At 43.8% G+C, this 19,471-nt stretch overlaps 1 protein-coding gene across 7 annotated transcripts in view; it reads right to left on the bottom strand.

Annotated features, from left to right (window-relative positions):
• Nucleotides 1–19,471, bottom strand: part of TSNARE1 (t-SNARE domain containing 1) — a 520,265-nt gene that overhangs the window by 451,419 nt on the left and 49,375 nt on the right. For 6 of the 7 annotated variants that reach the window (XM_054057786.1, XM_054057779.1, XM_054057781.1 and 3 more), the window contains one exon: nt 15,580–15,630. The exons of the other annotated variant lie outside the window; for it this stretch is intronic. The gene's annotated coding sequence lies outside the window, so the exon portion shown is untranslated. The remainder of the gene's footprint in view (nt 1–15,579; nt 15,631–19,471) is intronic. 7 annotated transcript variants of the gene reach the window in all.

The following is a 19,471-nucleotide window of genomic DNA, read 5'->3' as shown; positions in this document are numbered from 1 at the left end:
TCATTTAGTGCTATGGTCTATTGTAAACACTGCCATACATCTCTGGACACTATTGCATGTTTGACCACTCTCGTAAATACGAGCATTTCTGTAGTACAAGTATGATTGGCTACAGGGAGTAATTTATTATCATTTTCTTTCAGCACATTAACAGCGTAGTAAATTCTGCAGCTTCTAGTAGAGCAGGGGGAGGCAACAGTGGGATTTCCTTTAGTAATGCAGCATCAGTAGTGTTTTCCCTTCAGTAACATAACAATTGTTCTTCATTTTCCGAAAATGTTTTCGCCGTGTCATGTCTACTGTGCAGTCAGAGAGAGGTTTCTAGCTTTCCAGCTTGTCATGCTTGAGAAATTGGGGTGAAGGGAGGATAGCAGGTTCATCGTTTTAAAGCATTTGATGGTATTATGAGCTTTCCTTACAACTATCCCAGCTCAGGTTTGTTCATACACAAAAGCTTTAAATCTTATCGTTCAGTCAAATGCTTCTGAAGTTTGCATAATGTTCATGAAATGTGGGGTGGGGGAGGAATCATGAAAAGATATTTCTGCAGAAGAGCAGTAGAGGTCAGATGCTCAATGGCGTATGTACACACCCAGTGTGCCACCACGAACCTGATACACTTTCCCTGGTGCAAAAGCACCTCTCTTACGAAGAAAAGCTGCAAGACCTGCATCGGTTTAGCCTGGAGCAGAGAAGATTGAGAGGGGATCTTATTAATACTTATAAATATCTCAAGGGTGGGTGTCAAGAGGATACAGCCAGACTCCTCTCAACAGTGCCCAGTGACAGGACAAGGGGCAATGGACACAAACTGGAGCACAAAAAGTTCCACCTCAACATGAGGAAAAACCCCTTTACTGCCAGGGTGATGGAGCCCTGGAACAGGCTGCTCGGGGAGGTTGTGGAGTCTCCTCTGGAGATATTCAGATCCCGCTGTAGGACACGCTCCTATGCAACTTGCTGTAGGTAACCCTGCTTTAGCAGGAGGGTTGGACTGGGTGCTCTCCAGAGGTGCTCCCAACCCCTACCATTCTGTGATTCTGTGATTCAGGCTCCATCTAGAGCAACTAGAACAGTTTATAGGCTGTGTTCTTCTCTGTGATGGAAGAATCAGAGATGAAGCATCACCCAAGAGTAAAAGCATCACCAAACTGGAGCGACATGTGTGGGTCCTGTGGGCGGAAAAAATTAATTCCAGAAATTGATATGCAAACTGAGTGTACACTTCCAAGTTCTCTCCTGCCTTGGGAGAACACACTATCCATCCACCCATTTGCCCTTAATCCTGGTATCCAAGAAGCAGTAAAAAAACTTCACAGTTGATATTTCAAGTTTGTTCTCCTTCCTATGGCAGATCTCACCAAAATGGACAACCACTTATGTAACCAAAAGCATTTTCTTCAGCCGCACCAGAGGCACTAACAGAAAAAAACACCCTGGAGAGCTGCAAGACACTGGTCGGGTTTTTTTCTTTCCTTGACTCCGCATTCACCACTGGCACAGATATCTCTGCCATCTGTGTCTGCATTGAAACTTTTCTCCTCCAGCAAAGTATTATCCTACAGACCACACAGGCACTCCTCAGCTGCTTTTTACAGGTAACTGACACCAGCACAGGTATAGCAAGATGTTGCTGAGTTTGCATGGACAATCCAGCAGGCAGGACTGCTCTGCTGCTTGCCACATAGCATGGAGCCAGTAAAATGTCACTATTTACAAGTGTGTCCTGGACACAAAGGACAAACTCCAGGAAGCGGCAGCAGCTTTGCCTCCAGCTCTGCCTTACTCAGAGTGAATTGGACTTTAAAGAAGGACAAAGGAGAGTCCAAGCTCTCAGAAAAGCCACCAAAAAAAGGAAAAATCTTTAAGGTTATGCAAATAGAAGGCAAGGTAGGGGGAGAGGAGAAAGTGTTTTGAAAGGGGAACAGAAAATCTTGTAGCAACATGGAGCTTCAATTCAGCAGGGAAGACCCTGGCAGGCAGATGTGACAGCACATACAGGAGATCAAGCAGAATGAGATAGCTGCTTAAAACTTCAAGGATTTATGATCTTACACAATTATGGCCTGAAGATAAAGAACAATAAAGGACACTTCCAAGTTCCAAACTGTTCAGGCATATCTGAGAGAGGTCTATGGCACTTGGCAAGTCCAAACAAGAAGATGCTGATTATCCCAGACTGGAGACGTGGTGGGAAATCAGTTCCCACACAGCACATATGAGCACTAAGTCCCCCTCATATGACCCCCTCACTCCCAATGGGACCTGTGCTCCATGAACTAAGAAAGAGAAGGATCTTCCGAAGTTGTCTTGTGCATGTTCTGTAAATGAAGGAGACAAAATGAACCAGCTTCAAGAGCCTGGTGGGATGGGAGTTCATTGTATAACATGAGAAGACATGAACAGCATCATGTACAGATTTGTTCTTCAGACCTAAATAGATTCATAAGTTGCCTTGTCTATGTGCTTTTATGAGAAGATCTTTCTTTGAATTGTGACTGTAGTCAGGATTAACATTTCCACTACATTGAATTACACAGTCAAGACAGGAGCAGACCGGTGAACATACAAAAGCCAGATAGCTCAATAAGAACAAAGGACAAGAAGTTTTAGCTATGTTGTCACTCTATTTCCATCGTTTAGGTTCTCCATCATATTTCTGAGCTCAGTCATGCCTTGAATTGCTTATAAATGTGAATATTTCTAAAGATGCTCTAGCAACAGCTGGTCCATATTGCTGAGAGTACAGCCGCATGGCACAGCTATAGCAGTAAGTCTGTAGCTTGCCCAGAGACCCAAAGTCCTTCAGAAAGGTCTCAAGTCAGATTCCAATAGCAGAAAAACACCAAAGCCATGGGCTGTCATGTCACACAGGTCTGCAGCTGATCCTACTAACAGTCATTCAGTATCCTGAAACAGTCCTGCTACAGGCGGACCAATATGTAAAGGGTCAGTGAAACACCATACATCAATTCAACAGGAAGAGCAAAATGCAGATTAAACCACTGTGAGATGATGGACACTAAGGATCAGCCCTGGTGATGAGGCTGGACCACACAGAAAACAGCTACAGCAGTACTATAGATGCACCAAAGCGTGTTCGCACATAATCAAAGCAGTCCCAAAACAACAGCATTTCTTCAACTTTTAGGCACTGAAGCTTAAGATTGCAGTTTCCAGCTTCTCTTTCCCAGACACCCCAGAGGCCCATGAATTACTTTGGGCAAAGAGCCCAGAAAAACAAGGCTATTCCCTAGACATCTCTACTGAACACAGAGAGAAGACTGGACAATGTTTAGAGACGTGCAAACCAAAAACTTATTAGAAGGCGACACATTCAGACCCTTAGACTTCCCACAGGAGTTGGGTTCTTTCCTCCTCTATATAAATTTATGTTGTGCCCAATGTAAGGCAGCAGCGGGCAAGTTGTGATACATAGATGGAAAGTTAGAGAGACAATAAGTGTCTGAAGGGAAGCATAAGGGGTGGACAGTCTTTTTTGGCTCACAGCAGATGCCTGGGTGTCCAGCTGTGGGTGGTGGCTTTGGTTTCAAGTCCCACTCAGAGCATCTCCCCAGCACCTCCAACCAACTCACTCAGCCTGGTCTTCCTCAGCTGGAGAAGATCACAGCTCCAACACAGACCTAAGACGCACCACATCCAACACATTGTGCATACTGAGCAAAATTAAGCACACAGCATGCGCTGCTGTCAGCCAAATGCAAAGTAGTTCATAAAATAGCACTTGCCACGGACATCTAGGCAGAATAGCTGCCCTAATCCACCACTGTCAAGAGCTGCTTCCCTGACATCAAGTACAGGACTGGCAAGGAGTTATAGTATTTAAAAACTGATTAAGTTCTGTGTAGTTTTTAATATGCCTGGTGAATGACTCGTGGGAGAGCTGCATTGCCAGATCAAGAAAGGAGCTTCTTAGCAGGGAGAGAACCAGAATGGTTCCCTGCAAACAGTAAGCAAAGGACCTATGTCCATCACAAACATGGAAGAGATCGAGCTGATCAGGAAATCTCTTCAATAACAGTTTTTTTTCAATACTGCAACAGTGATGCTTTCGGTTTGGCAGTGGTGAGGAAATATTTAAGCACTAGTGGATAAATATGCACCTGGAGAATTAACATACTGTTAACAGTACAGTTATTTCCCCTGAGCTGGGCTAATCCAACAAAAAGAGCACAAAGATCTTGACCTGTAGATGCAAATACAAGCTATAACCTGAAATAGCTCTGCCTTGATCATAATCCTAATTACAAGATATAGAATATGCTGGCTGAGGACATGCAGGAAATCATAGAATCACAAAATCATTAAGGTTGGAAAAGACCTCTAAGATCATCAAGTCTAAGTGTCAGCCCAACACCACTGTGCCTACTGAACCATCTCCCAAAATGTCTCATCTACATGTTTTCTTAACACCTCCAGGGATGGTGACTCCACCACTTCGCTGTTGCAATGCTTCACCATTCTTTCACTAAAGAAATCATAGAATCATAGAATCACCAGGTTGGAAAGGACCCACTGGATCATCGAGTCCAACCATTCCTAACACTCCCTTAAACCATGTCCCTAAGCACTTCATCAACCCGTTCCTTAAACACCTCCAGGGAAGGTGACTCAACCACCTCCCTGGGCAGCCTGTTCCAGTGCCCAATGACTCTTTCTGTGAAGAATTTTTTTCTGGTATCCAGCCTGAACCTTCCCTGGCGGAGCTTCAGGCCATTCCCCCTTGTCCTGCCCTCAGTCATTTGGGAGAAGAGGCCAGCTCCCTCCTCTCCACAACCTCATTTCAGGTAGTTGTAGAGAGTAATAAGGTCTTCCCTCAGCCTCCTCTTCTCCAGTCTAAAGAAACCCAGCTCTCTCAGCCATTCCTCATAAGACTTGTTCTCCAGCTCCCTCACCAGCTTCGTTGCTCTTCTCTGGACACGCTCTGGTCTCACCAGTGCAGAGTACAGAGGGAGAATCACCTCCCTGGACCTGCTGGTCACACTGTTTCTGTGAGAAACTGTGTCAAAGGCTTTACTGAAGTCCAAGAAGACTACATCCACAGCCCTTCCCCCATCCAGTAGTCGAGTCATTTTGTCATAGAAGGCGATCAGGTTAGTTTGGCAAGATCTGCCTTTTGTAAACCCATGTTGACTGGGCCTGATCACCCGGTTCTCTTGCATGTGCTTCATGATAGCACTCAAGATTACCTGTTCCATGACTTTCCCCGGCACTGAGGTCAGACTGACAGGCCTGTACTTCCCTGGATCCTCCCTACAACCCTTCTTGTAAATGGGCACAAATTTTTCCTAGTATCTGGTCTAAAGCTCCCCTTCCTCTTGCCTTATCATTAGTTAAGACTTCAACAACAAGTTTAAAAAGCCATTTGCAGCAAGAAGACTTGCTATAGTACCAAACTCTTGCCAAGTGAAATATGAGTGGATACCCTCCTCTTAACCTCCTGAGACTCTTTTCCTAACCCTCTCACATGTTGACTGCTGTACTTGCATAGGGGACAAACCCTCCCAGTTTTCCATATGAGAAGTGGGATTGAAAACCTCATGTAATTATGCAGAATAGGAAACAAAGGAGTTGTAGATCTTGCACTTCTCCTCCGGAATGACACTAAGTGCCACAGGTAGAGCCATTAAATTATCCAAAGGTCTGCTCTGTGAATCTGTGTCTGTATCTGTATCTGTATCTGTATCTGTATCTGTATCTATATCATATTAAAATAAAAGTGTAATTACTTTAAGTCAACAGATCTAAAATTTTCAGACAAACATAGGGTGGTATTTTATCATAGAATCATAGAATAAGTTGAGTTGGAAGGGACCTTAAAGATCATCTAATTCCAACCTCCCTGCCATGGGCAGGGACACCTCCCACTAGAACAGGCTGCCCAAGGCCCCATCCAACCTGGCCTTGAACACTTCTAGGAATGGGGCATCCACAACTTCCCTGGGCAACCTGTTCCAGTACCTCACCACCCTCATTGTGAAGAATTTTCTCCTTAAGTCTAGTCTAAATCTGCCCTTCTCCAGTTTATATCCATTCCCCCTAGTCCAATCACTACAAGCCTTTCTAAATAGTCCCTCCCCAGCTTTCTTGCAGGCCCCTTTCAGGTACTGGAAAGTCGGTATAAGGTTTCCTCGGAGCCTTCTCTTGTCCAGGCTGAACAATCCCAACTCTCTCAGCCTCTCTCAGCTTCATACCAAAGGTCAGTGTTTCCTCAGAATATCTGCAGCAAGAAACAGGACAGAAAAGTCACAGAAGACTTTAATTACAAAAGACAGAGAAGTCAAGGTTAGTTTTAGCCAGGACGTGACTTTTCAAAAGTTGGGATTTTGTTTGCTTTATGCTCATTAGAGGGAGATGCTACTGCAGAAAATTAGGTGGGTTCATAGCATGGGTCTCTGCCAGCACACATCTCCTTGGTTAACATTAGATACATACAAACTCTATCGCAGCCTTGCCAAATCTGATTTAACAAGGTGTGACAGAGTTAGAAAGCTCTTTGCCGTCAAGATTAGTTCTGACACAAGAGGAAAGTCAATCAGTTTTCAGTCCTGTAAATATTAAGTTTCAAAAGCAATTTCAAAACACAGTTTTTTGAGGGAGAAAATTATTTATCCTTTCAATACCATGAGTCAGCTCCTCTGATTGCTACCCAACTTTTTTCCTCCCCTTGTTCTCTTATAATTAGATTAGAAAATAAAATTATTAGAGTATATTGCAAATAACCTATCAGCCTATGGATTCTCCTCCTCTCACTCCATTGCTCTTTCACTATAATTACCTGGCAATTTGAACAGCAAACTCCTGTGGTTTGCTTTTAATTACAGCTACCCTATAGCAGCAGCAGAGATTACATAGTTTATTGTAAATACAGTACTTAGAAGACAATTTGAGCTTTTTATCAGAGATGTCATGCATGACAGTGGTTGTGAGAGAAAAGAGAAATTACGTCTACTAGACAATTTAGCTCAGCCAAGGCCACCAGCCTCTACAGAGCAGGTCTGGGCAAACCGCACATCACCCAAGGAATAGCATTTCAACTGTTGTCTTCTAAAAATCGCAGAATCATAGAATAGTATGGGTTGGAAGGGACCTTAAAGATCATTATATTCCAATCCACTTCCCACTAGAGCAGGCTGTCAAATCCTCATCCAACCTGCCCTTGAATACCTCCATGGACAGGGAATCCATGACTTTTATGGGCAATCTGTTCCACTGCTTCACCACCCTCACAGGAATAAAAGAATCTTCAGTTTTAGGATGAAATAAGGCAGATGTAAATTCAATATTAGGAATAATCTTTTTCTTGTGAGGGTGGTGAGGCACTGGAACAGGCTGCTCAGAGAAATTGTGGACATGTCATCCCTGGAAGTGTTCAAGGCCAGGTTGGATGAGACTTTGAGCAGTGTGATTCAGTGGGAGGTGTTCCTTCCCATGGCAGAGGCACTGGAATTGGATGATCTTTAAGGTTCTTTCCCACTATAACCATTGTATGAACCCCACAGCCTGCCTCAACTACTTGCTGCCCATACGTTTTTTATTAACACTATCGCTCTATTGCAATCGGAAGAAAAAAAAATCTAACACATGGTTTTGCTGGTCCAATTTAAGGGACAATGAAAGAATGGAAATAACACTCTTTCCCTCTTTCCCTAACTGGCCACCCAAATGGAGTTATTTAAAAACACATTGATATGCCAAATTTACTAATCCCTAGAGAAATCAGCATCCCCAGCCACATGTTGTTATTTGCCAAGGGAGGTCTCCCACTTGCTTTAGTTAACTGAGCTTTGGTCGATACATGATGTTATTTTTTTTATTATAGAAATGCCTACAGCGTGACAATAGGCTTGTTATACACGCAGGGAAGAAACAGACTGTTTAATGCCACCAGCAAATGCTTAATGGGAAAGTACAGATATCTGAAATTACTTTTTAATCACTTCTATATATTTCCCCCCCAAATTGTAACTACTTACTGAAGAACTGCACCTTCTTGAGAAGCAGAAAGGTTGGCAGGCACAGACAATATTTTGCATTTGGCAAAGATGCTTTGATCCCAATGAGGGCTTCAGAATACTATTCACATGCAATAGTAGTGAAGTTGAGCCTTTTCAGTTCCATTTTCAGGTTTTCTTTATTTCTTTCTGTATTTATTCTTTCTTTGCTCCTTTCCCAATAAAAATGAAGGATTTCTCTATTCTAGTTACTGGCAGCTCTCTCAAAAAAAGATAGAGCTAATTTCTTTCTAACTCAAAATATACTTTGAACACAGAAGTTTTCAAGAAGAGATCCTTCCCAGCTGGCCACCTTGAGCCAGAGTAGATCATATCAAGCAATTACACTGTTCACAAGACAAGGACTGATGGCATGTGACAACCTGCAGTCCCTCCTTAATACAGCAAACACTGATTCAAACCATCTTCAAATGCAGAAATTCTCTCCCTTAATGACAGCATCAAGTCACTGCCTCTCCTCTTCGTTACTTTATCGTTCTTGAATTTAAGAATGCTCCTTCCTAAGCAGTATATGGCTGGAAGGAGTGGAGTTAAGAAGTCAGCAAAAAACTTCCAAGTTTCACCAGCATTGCAAATTTAATTGAAAAACTGTAATTTCAGAGAAGTGATGTCCCCTCCCTTGGAGTTAGTATAACAACAGATTTGGATAGTGCCATAGAGCTTCCCTGTCTCGCTGTTTGATGATGGATCAGTATTTTTGAGTTCTGGAGACCATTCCTGCTCAATACCTGTCAGACTCTCTGCCCTCTGCTCTATAGCTGCCAATAAAATACTCTTTCAAATCTGCACTCAGTTTTTCATTCTCGCAATCCACATACCTTAGAGCAACTGCTCTAATACCATTCTGCACACAGTATCTCCATCCTTGTGCATACCATCAAAGGAGAGAATCACAGAATCACAGGATCATCTACACTGGAAAAGACTCTTAGGATCACTAACTCTTAATTCTTAACCTAACCCTGCCAACACAGCACTAAGCCATATCCCCAGCTGCCACATCTACACATCTTTTAAATACCTTCAAAGATGACAACTCAACTGCTTCCTCACAATATCCAACCTAAATCTTCCCTGGCACAACTTGAGGCCATTTCCTCTTGTCATTCCACTTCTTGTTACCTGTAAGAAGAGACCAACACCCACCTCACTACATCCTCTGTTGAGGTAGTTGTGGAGAGTGCTAAGGTCTGGATCAGTCCGGATCTTTCAGCAGCTTTACTGCCCTTCTCTGGACACACTACAGGATCTCAATGTCCTTCTTTTAGTAAAGGGCCCAAAACTGAACACAGGATTTGAGGTGCAGCCTCACCAGTGCTGAGTGCACGGCCACGATCCCTTCCCTGCTGCTACTGGCCACACTGTTTCTAACACAAGCCAGGATGCTGCTGGCCTTGGCCACTTGGGCACACTGCTGGCCCATATTCAGCTGCTGTCAACCAACACACCCAGGTCCTTTCCTGCCAGGTACCATTCCAGCCACTCTTCTCGAAGCCTGTAGCATTGCACGGAGCTGTTGTGAGCCAAGTGCAGGACCTGGCACTTGGCCTTGTTGAACCTCATACAATTGGCCTTGGCCCATTGATCCTGTCTGTCCAGTTCCCTCTGTAGAGCCTTCCTTCCCTCAAGCAGATCAACACTTCCACCCAACTTGCCGTCATCTGCAAACTTACCGAGGGTGCACTTGGTCACCCCATCCAGCTCATTGATAAAGATATCAAGCAGAACCAGCCCCAACACTGAGCTCTGGAGAACACCACTTGTGACCAAGCACCAACTGGATTTAACTCCATTCACCACAACTCTTTGAGCCTGGCTATCCAGCCAGTTTTAACCCAGCAAAGATATGCCCATCCTAGACATGAGCAGCCAGAAAAAAAGAGAAACAATCCCCACCATGGCTCCATAAAATAGTCTTGAATTTGGAGCAAGCAGGCTGGAGAGCTGCCACCCTACTCAGCTAAGAGATAAATACACTCAGCCTTTTAGAGCACCAAATGCAGAAGTAACTCACATCAGCTCCTCCCTTACTGATTAAAAAAGGGGACATCTGGATTTGCCTCTTCTGCAGAAACCTCTCTTGGCTCTCAACATGCCAGCTGTAGAAACACTGGCTGTCATCCCAAACCAGCACAGAAACCGCCCGCCTGTGGAGGAGGTGCTTTTAAAACACACAAAAAAGTCCAAAGCTGGCAATAGGGAGCGAAGAGAAACGTTGTAAAGCCCAGGGATATAGATTATTCAAAATACACTGATGTGTCCTGAAAAATAGAGGCTGCAGCCAAAAGGTCTGGCCTAACACAGGACTGATTCCTTGGTAGCTCACGGCAGAAATTAAAGTGGTTGCATAGATGTATTTGCTTTTAAGACCCACTCTTGATTGTGGATCCTGAGTTTCTGGAAATTCCAGGTCAAATGATAATTAAAAAAACCAACCAAAAAAATCCACCATCAATCTTTCTTTTTTTTTTTTTTTCTGAAGTACATATATATATAAACAAAGGTAAATTAATAAGTATAATGGTTATGAGAACAGGCTGTGAGAGGTGGGGTTGTTCAGCCTGGAGAAGACAAGGTTACAGGGAGAACTTGTAGTGTTCTTCCAGTACTGAAAGGGAGCCTACAGGAAAGATGGGGACAGACTTTTCAGCAAGGCCTGTTGTGACAGGACAAGAAATAATGATTTTAAAAAGAGAGAAGATAAATTTAGATTGGATATAAGGAAGAAATTCTTTACAATGAGGGTGGTGAAACACTGGAACGGGTTGCACAGGGAAGTAGTAAAGGCCCCATTCCTAGAAACAGTCAAGGTTAGGCTGGATGGGGCTCTAAGCAACCTGATCTGGTGGAAGATGTCCCTGCTCACTAGGCTGGGAGGTGGACTAGATAAACTGTAAAGGTCCCTTACAACCCAAAGTGTTTTATGGTTCTAGGATAAATCGTTACCCCCATCATAGCATCCCAACCTGAAGTTGGTAGCCATTCGATGGAGGGAGGGCAATGAAAGTCTTGTCTTTGCCTCACCCTACTTGAGCTGCAAAAGAGGACATTAATAGGGTGGAAAAGAGATGATGGCCCCAGCCACCAGCAGACTCATGATGCTGCAGGAGGGAGAGAATTAGGAACATTGGATATCCATAGTTCATGCATTTTCAGGTGGCGGTGCCTCCTACAAACACCTGCACAGCACAGGAGAGCTCTCATCAATCCCTCAATACACAGCGGAGATTAAACTCGTTTTTGAAGTTGACAAATATCCAGGAGCTGTCCTCAGCAATACATACTGCAATAACTATAATTTCACATCCCTGTATTGCCCTGCATCTCAAAAAGAACAGATATATCCTTCTTCATCATTCAGGTTTTCCCCATGTGAGGAGCAATTCCAAAACACAGATTGTCTTCCCATGCAGCACATAGCAGACACCTCCCATGGCCAGACAGCAACGTTTGCGCCCAAGCATGAAAATCTTTCTCTCTAGTTCCACACTCTGCTCTGACAAATCCAAACCACATTGCTGAGGTGGGAGAACACCTTCCTACTACTCTGGGGAAGACTGGGGAATTTGTGCAGATCCTGGGTTACTTGAAGGCGGCGTTTCTCAAAAAGGACAATCAAAGAAGCTTGGAGCAGCAACTTTTTCAATGCTAAGGAGATTACAACAATGACCCAGTCAATCAGCAATTCCAATGCACCACATGAATACACTTTTGCCCACGGTTTTCAGTTTGAGGAGGATTTGCTACAAAACCAATGTGGCAGTTATCGCGTTCGCCTGCAGGAATGCAAGCAATGATGTGGGGAAAAAGCAGCAAGATGGGAGCTGCAGTCTTTGCAGAGGTGAAGCCAGCTATGCTCACTGAGCAGGGACCACCACATGAGTGAAATGTGGCCAGAAACTACGTCAGTCCTGAAACACCGGCCAAGAAACTGGTTTGAGAAAACACAAAATATGCTAACAGCCTGGTGACACTGCCCATAGTTCTAAGCTGGGTGGTGTATGGAATACTAAACATCAGGACATCCAGACAAAGGCAGGCATGAGTAGGTACCAGACTAAGCGACCACCCAGGGAGAAGCTTTTTTGGGTCACCACACTGTTCACATCACATGCTGACAGCTGGGACAACCAGACAAGCATGTTGTACAATGGCTCCTTTTCCCTTCCATACACACTTGACAGCACCCCGCAGAGCCACAGCCAGAAACCCCAAGTGGCATGAAGATATTGGGCAGCATACCGGGAGAGGAGCAACTGCAATCCAAGTCCACAGCAAGTCCACATCACTAGCACTGAGACCTTGTATAAGCCATTGGACAAACAACTACCCCAATTCCTTAGCAACCCTAAAGATAAAACCAGTATCCACATGGAAAACATCATTTGTGAAGTTCAACAGCAATATTTACAAAGATTAGGAGGACAGGGATAAGGAGAAAATGAAACAAGACCTAACAAGGACCTGGGGACAATTAGGGCATCAACACATCAGTATAATCTTCATTTGCTTTAGTAAACAAAGTTATCTTTTATATATATATTTGTGTGCATGCAAATGCACTTTTGCGCACTGATATCCAATACACCTGAAAGCACAAATGATCAGTCAGAGATAAGAAGAAAACTACTTGGTCACACAAAAAAAGTTTGAGCTTTGAAGCTGATGCTCACAGGTTGCACCTGAGCTTAGCCCCAGCCAACCTTTTGTTTGCGTCACTTGGATGGCTGAAGCTTGGGCCAGGTCAGTTGAACAACGTCCCCAGGGAGGATCTTCTGACCTATTTAACAGGGAGTGGCCTCTCTGAACCTCAGCAGCCTCTGGCAAATGTTCCGCCATGTGGATGAAGGAGGCCACCACCAAGGCACATGCTGTGCGTGCAACCTGTATACCCCTTCCAGCAGAAGTGCCTTTACTGGTGTTCACTCAACACAGATCCCAAATGGGGAGAATCAAGGACCTAAAATCAACTCTGCTGTCTGGTCTTTAAAGTTATCAGGAGGTGAAAAATAGCAAACCTGAACAGACAGAGATTTGGCCTCCCTGCTGTAAGAGATACCCTTCTGTAGCCTTCCTCCCAGAAGACCTACACGTGGATACCAAACAGCAAGACTCTCAAGAGCATACCATGTCCAACCTGCAGCTAGGTTGGCCCTCTTTAAACAGTTACAACCCACTTTCCTCATCATGCATTGTGAATCTGGGCAGAGCACCAGACTCATGGTACACACAGCACACCCCCTCTGAACCCTGTGGGTACATACAGAGTGGGGAAAGGGTGATCAGCAAGTGTCCAAGAGCACAGACACCATAGAAACAGTTATGAAGTTGGATATGTCAACAAATCAACAGATGCGACATGCTGTCAACATAGCAATGCACCATCACAGCAGCTGGTGGGAGACAAAAATATCTTGACTTGGTTTGACTGACACCATCAACACACCTCTCAAAGCGTGAAAGGACTTTCACATTCATCATGTTTGGTGTTCTTCATTATTCACACAACCAAACAACTCCCTGCACCAAGCCCATGACTCCAGATTCAGCACGGGCAAGATGAGTGAGAGACACAGAGACATCACAACTCTGTGTCTCACAGAGTTTCCCCTCTCACTGCTAAAACAATCCATACCACCATCTGATCGACTATAGCTTTCTAACCCATTGGTCTACTCAGCTCCCAGAGGACATATTACCATCCGTCCCATCCTTTCTGCCACACAGAAGAAACTGCATGTCAAAGTAAGGGATGGAAGGGCAAAGCTATAAAGCTGAGGAAAGATGCCTTCAGCAAAAATTGTTTTAAGGCATGACTAGCTCATACTGAAACCCAAAACCTCTACTTTTCAGTCTGGATCCTTGTAGTTGGACAATTTATGCTATCTCTCTCCAGCCAAATGTGGTGTTGTGGGACTATTCAGGACAGCAGTAACAGCACTAATGCTCTTTACTCAGTACTGCTGCAAGGAGATCCCGTGGCAATGAGCATTGCTATTTACACAAACTTCACCCATATCAAAAGGGGCCTCTGTCCCAGTGATTCAGCACCGGGGTTGCCATAGGTAACGTGAAAATTACACAATGCTCTCCTCTCTCCCCACACATGGCCTTGCAGGTGATGAATCAGAGTTGTTGTTTCAAGGGACACCATGGAGGAGTCATGTAAATCCACACCAGCTTCCTACACCTCCGAGTGTAGGTAAGCCAGATGGGAGAGAAAACAAAAGAGTAGTTCCAGGAAAAGCCAGTGGAGCTTGGCTTCAGCTCTCCTGCCTAAGCACGAAGCTGCTGCTTGTGAACCTGTTGCTAAAGCACAAGCAAGTCCACTGGATCAGTGAGCATCCAAGGAATGCACTCACATCCCACCAGTGTGGCATGGTACCAGCACTCCCCTGCTTGCCTTGCACAGGAGACCAACAAGGCTTTCCTCAGGCTAGCAAGAGTTTTCAAGATGAGAAATATGAAATTAAACTCGAAGCCCTTCAAAACAACGTGGTTCTTGGCGACTTCAAGGAATTCGGGGATTTGTGGACAGAATTTTTAGTAGGGCCTGTAGTGACAGAAAAAGGGCATTGGGTTAAAACTAAAAGAGGGGAGACGCAGAATAGATATAAGGAAAAAACTTCTTGCCATGAGCTGGTGAAACACTGAGATAGATTGCCTTGAGAAGTGGTAGATGTCCCATCCCTGGGAACATTCAAGGTCAGGTTGGATGCTTGAAGATGTCCCTGCTCAATGCAAGGGGGTTGGTCTGGATGGCCTTTAAAGGTGCCTTCCAACCCAAACCAGTCTACGATTTTATGATTCTAATTCTGCATGGCATCTTTAAGCACTTGCGTTCCAAAATACTGCCGTTCCCTGTATTTCATTTTTAATGTATGTAGTTAGTTCTGGACACAAAAGACCCCCAAACCATCAAAAGACCATCATAACAACAACGTGGGGAGAACACAAAAATATGGCCACAGCTCTGAGACAGTTCTTACATAAAGTTGCTCTCTGTTTAAGTGAAGCTAAGGCATGACGCACGGGGACTCCCTCTCCAGTCTTGCCTTCATATCAGCATGCAGAAAAGCAGCACATCACCAAATCCTGCTCAGTAGCTTTCTGTAGGACAGTTGTGCACAGCCTCAATTGGCACAAAAATCAAGGACGTTGGGAGTGAAAAAAGACAACTAGCCAGACCACCAGCTATGCCTGAGTAGGTAAACAGGTGGCTTTTTAATTGAGTTAGATAAGTGGTATTTCTAATCACACTAGCACAAGCACTTAAAATTATACTACTGACAGGGCTGTAGCTTGAGGAGAACTTTGAAGGAATAAAAGGCCTGTTCGGGAAGGTTTTATTTTGGATAAGAAGGAGCTCAGAACTTCTAAAAACCAGCCCTTGATTTTCACAACTTGGTCCAAAAGGGAGTTATGCTTCTATAAATGAAAACAAGGAAAAAAAAATATTTCTCAAGGGCAAAATTTTATTTGCATCTGCCCAAGCCCCATCCTTCCATGTGTAGGTGACCCATTCCTGAAGAGATGCTCTTACCAACTGCTTCCTAAGTCCTGTTCTCCTGGCCACACACGATTTTCTTCTAATCTGGAAGGAAAAGCAAGACAACTGATGAGCACTGGGAAGAAAACTACTTCTCCATCATGTTTAAGAACATGGACACCATCAGCACCATGAGCTCTGGCATCCAGCAACAAACTGAGGTCTCTGAGCTGGGATGCATGAACAGGTATAAAAAGCAAGTGCTGATTCCTTAAAACATCACCACTGAGTAAGAGAACATCATCTCCTTTTAAAAAGAAAGGGGACATAAACCTCTAAAACTGCTAAAGGTATTTAAGACTTCCAGATTAACAGAGGTGAAAAAGTGGAGGGTTATAATTGCTTGCAAGATACCTGCAAAAACTAACAAATTTAAACCTGCAATGGGAACAAGGAATTACTTATTTAACTGTCTTGTCTTCTTCAAGATCCTGAATCTACTGTGGGAGGAACATTCTGGCCACAATCCAGTTAAGCATTTCAGTTTACATCAAATTTGAGAGAACGTGGAGAGCCCCACTGAATCATGACCTTCACATTTCTCACTGGCAGGTTGTTTGTCTCTTGTACTTGAGTAGAGTACACAGGTAACTCCTCCTTTCCCTTACCTTGTGCGATCTTCCATTTCAGCTTTTAATCTAAGGACTATCCTTCAATAAATACAACCCCTTCTGGCTGTAAAAGCACCCATTTTCTTTGGGAGGTAAAAATGCTGGTGCAACCCCTGCATCCCCCAAGCCACTTCCAAGGTACAACCCAGAGCTGCACCTACAAGCTGTATGGTTTTACTTGCAGACACTCACATGATGCAAAATAAACATTAGCCAGAAAAAATTATTGAGTCCTTAACATATCCATCTACCTTGCAAAAGCTATTAAGTATGCAGTATTTCCCAATTTACTCCATTACACAGAAAATGCATTGTCTATTCATCAGCCCATTATCACAAAAAGGCCTTTTAATTAATGCACCTAGTCTCTTTATTCAATTAACACCAACAAGGAAGCTCTTCTTCACTCACTGTGTTTTGCCCCTATACTGCTTTTGGTCACTACATGTATAAAATAGTATTTTTAAGGTATTAGTAAACACTTCCCATGTAACTCATAGATTCATAGAATGGTTTGGGTTGGAAGGAACCTTAAAGATCACCCAGTTCCGCTCCCCGGCAATGGACACCTTTCACTGGATCAGGTTGCTTAAAGCCTCATTCAATCTGGCCTTGAACACCTCCAGGGATGGGAAATCCATGACTTCTCTGGGCAACCTGTGCCAGTGCCTCGCTACTCTCACAGGAAATAATTTCTTCCTAATATCTAATCTAAATTTACACTTTTTTAGCTTAAAACCATTCCCCCTCATCCTATCCTCACATTCCCCAATAAAGACCAGCTTTCCTGTAGCCCCATTTAAGTACTGGAAGGCTGCTATAAGTATATAAATGCTATATACTTCCTATAGGCATGTTCTATATACAGAGCTCACTAAAAAAAAAAATAAAAAAATAAAAAAGTGGATGCAATTTCAATTTCCACAGCCTGAAAAATTCAGATATAAAATTGCAGCAATGATTTGTATCTGCCCAGAGCAGCAATCTCAGCCTTCAGTGACCTCTGTGCAAACCTACCAAGCCAATTACACACTGTGACAGCAGACTTTCCCCTCCTGTATCAGCAGCTTCTTGTTGCTGCCTGTGAGAAACATCAAAAGGTAGTGCAACAAATATATGTTTTACCAAGTGCTTCAGGCTAGGGACAACCAGCCTGGAGGTTTAATCAAGACTTGGATCAAATTGCGCGAGGTGTTTTGTAAACATTGATCTTATTGAGTTGTTACAGTGAGAAGAAGTAATTCCCAAACACCTGCCCATTTAACCTATGAAAATCACCATCAGGCAACTCAGCTCAATCTTCTCCCTTCATCCCTTCTTGTTTACCATTGTCTTCATTAGCAGATGAGTGGTAATCCACCTCATCCTTCAGCATGCTACACCTGCGATGTCCCTAGCAGCTCTATTCTATCCTCTCGGCAAGGTAAAACTAGCCTGTGGGGCAGCTGGGAACTTTAAAAAAGCCTCCAAACATAGCTAGCAGCTGACAGAAGAAATGTTATCACCTTCTTAGACATTAAAGGGCAGGCAAGGTCATGTACAACCTTGTATGGTCTTTGTATTGCCTAGGACATCCTAGGTCCAACTTCTTGCTAAGCAACACCATCACTGCTTTGGTTATAAGGATGCCTTTTCTGCTGGTTGTCCCAAAACACCTTTACCTCACCCTCTGTCTTTAGGGAGGAAAACAAGCAGAGCAGCAAGGGCTGAGAGCTGAGAATTCGTGACTGAGCTTCCAGCCTCTCCCACTCCAGGAACAGAAGATTAGGAAGAGTATGATGAAGAACATGTAAGAGACTTTTGGGTTTCTGAATGTTAACATCAGAGAGAGATGCATTCAGGTCTGAATTTCAACCTCCACATGCTCCTCATTCTCAATTACTGCAGGACACTGCTAAAAGCAGCTAAAATTCAGGTGATTCTCCATCAGGAGAAAGAAATACAGAAGCAGTCACTTAAGAGACTGAATCATAGAATTGTTAAAGTTGGAAAAGACCTCTAAGATCATTAAGACCAACTATCAACACACCACCACGCCTACTAAACCATGTCTTGAAGTGCCACATCTACGTGTTTTTTGAACACTGAACTCCAGGGATGGTGACTCCACCACTTCCCTGAGCAGCCTGTTCCAATGCTTCACCTCTCTTTCAGTAAAGAATTTTTTTCCTAATACCTAAACCTCTCCTGGCACAACTTGAGGCCTTTTCCTCATTTTATTACTTGCTGCTTGGGAGAGTAATGGGCTCTCCCAAGCAACAACATCCAAAAACTGGCTCATCCTACCAGTGCCCACAAGGGCACAATAACTTCAGATCCCATCTGCTACCCAAAAGGGTAAGCTATTCCCTCCTCCTGAGATGTTTACAGGGCGGAAAAACACCGCAGCCACCCAGCTCACCAGTCACCCAGGTTCTTTGAGTCTTCTCCAATCTGCTCCACCTACACTTGTACGTGCAAAACAAACTCCAGGGCAGTCATGTTTTCCCCAGCAGAGCAAAACAGCAGACTCAGAGAGGGGAGATCCATCTGGAAAGCAAACGTTGTGAAAAATATCCCGCCATTCAGCCAGGATGAGTGTGCAAAAGGGCAACGTCATCTATTCATGTTGATGGCCAAGGACTGGGAGCAGGAAACCTGGTGCGGGAGATGACAGATTGAAACACGTTAAGATGTGGTGAGAAAGGCAAGGAGGCTGGAAGAACTGCACACCAGAGCTTCAGCTGACAGGAGGAAGAGCAGCTCTAATGAGACACACAAAGTCACAATGGATTCAGTCTCTATACGTTGATACATACTATGATGACAAAATCATGGCAAGCCATCCAGAGCTTCCAGAGGACGCACTCCACCATGTGCTTGGAACTGGGATGGAGACATCTTTTTCTAAAACCCAGAGTGAATGCATCCATTTAAGCACTACTCTTCAGGCTTACTTTTTTTTTCTTTTTCTCTTCTTCGCAGAAGCATTCAGCCACGAAACAAAATGATTTCTGCCTGCGCTGGTAGAGGAAATGCTACTGACTGTTTAGGTGAGATTAATTTCAGGATTGTGATCAGACTGAAGAAACTGGTGGAAGAAATCTTTCATAGTTTGATAATGAGGTTGCGGTTTTATGAGTAATTCTCCTGAGTTATGTGTCCAGCACCTTGAGTGTGGTTGACACGTTCATTCCTTCCCTCCCTTTTTGAAAGGAAAATGCCATCCAAGCACACAAACACGATATTTATTAAAAAAAAAAAAAAAAAAAAAAAGTGGAAATACAGATTTCCTC

The sequence above is a fragment of the Cuculus canorus genome, chromosome 2, assembly GCF_017976375.1.
Source record: "Cuculus canorus isolate bCucCan1 chromosome 2, bCucCan1.pri, whole genome shotgun sequence".
NCBI lineage: Eukaryota > Metazoa > Chordata > Aves > Cuculiformes > Cuculidae > Cuculus > Cuculus canorus.
The sequence above is the reverse complement of the archived record's forward strand: the minus strand, read 5'-3'. Positions and strand labels throughout refer to the sequence as shown.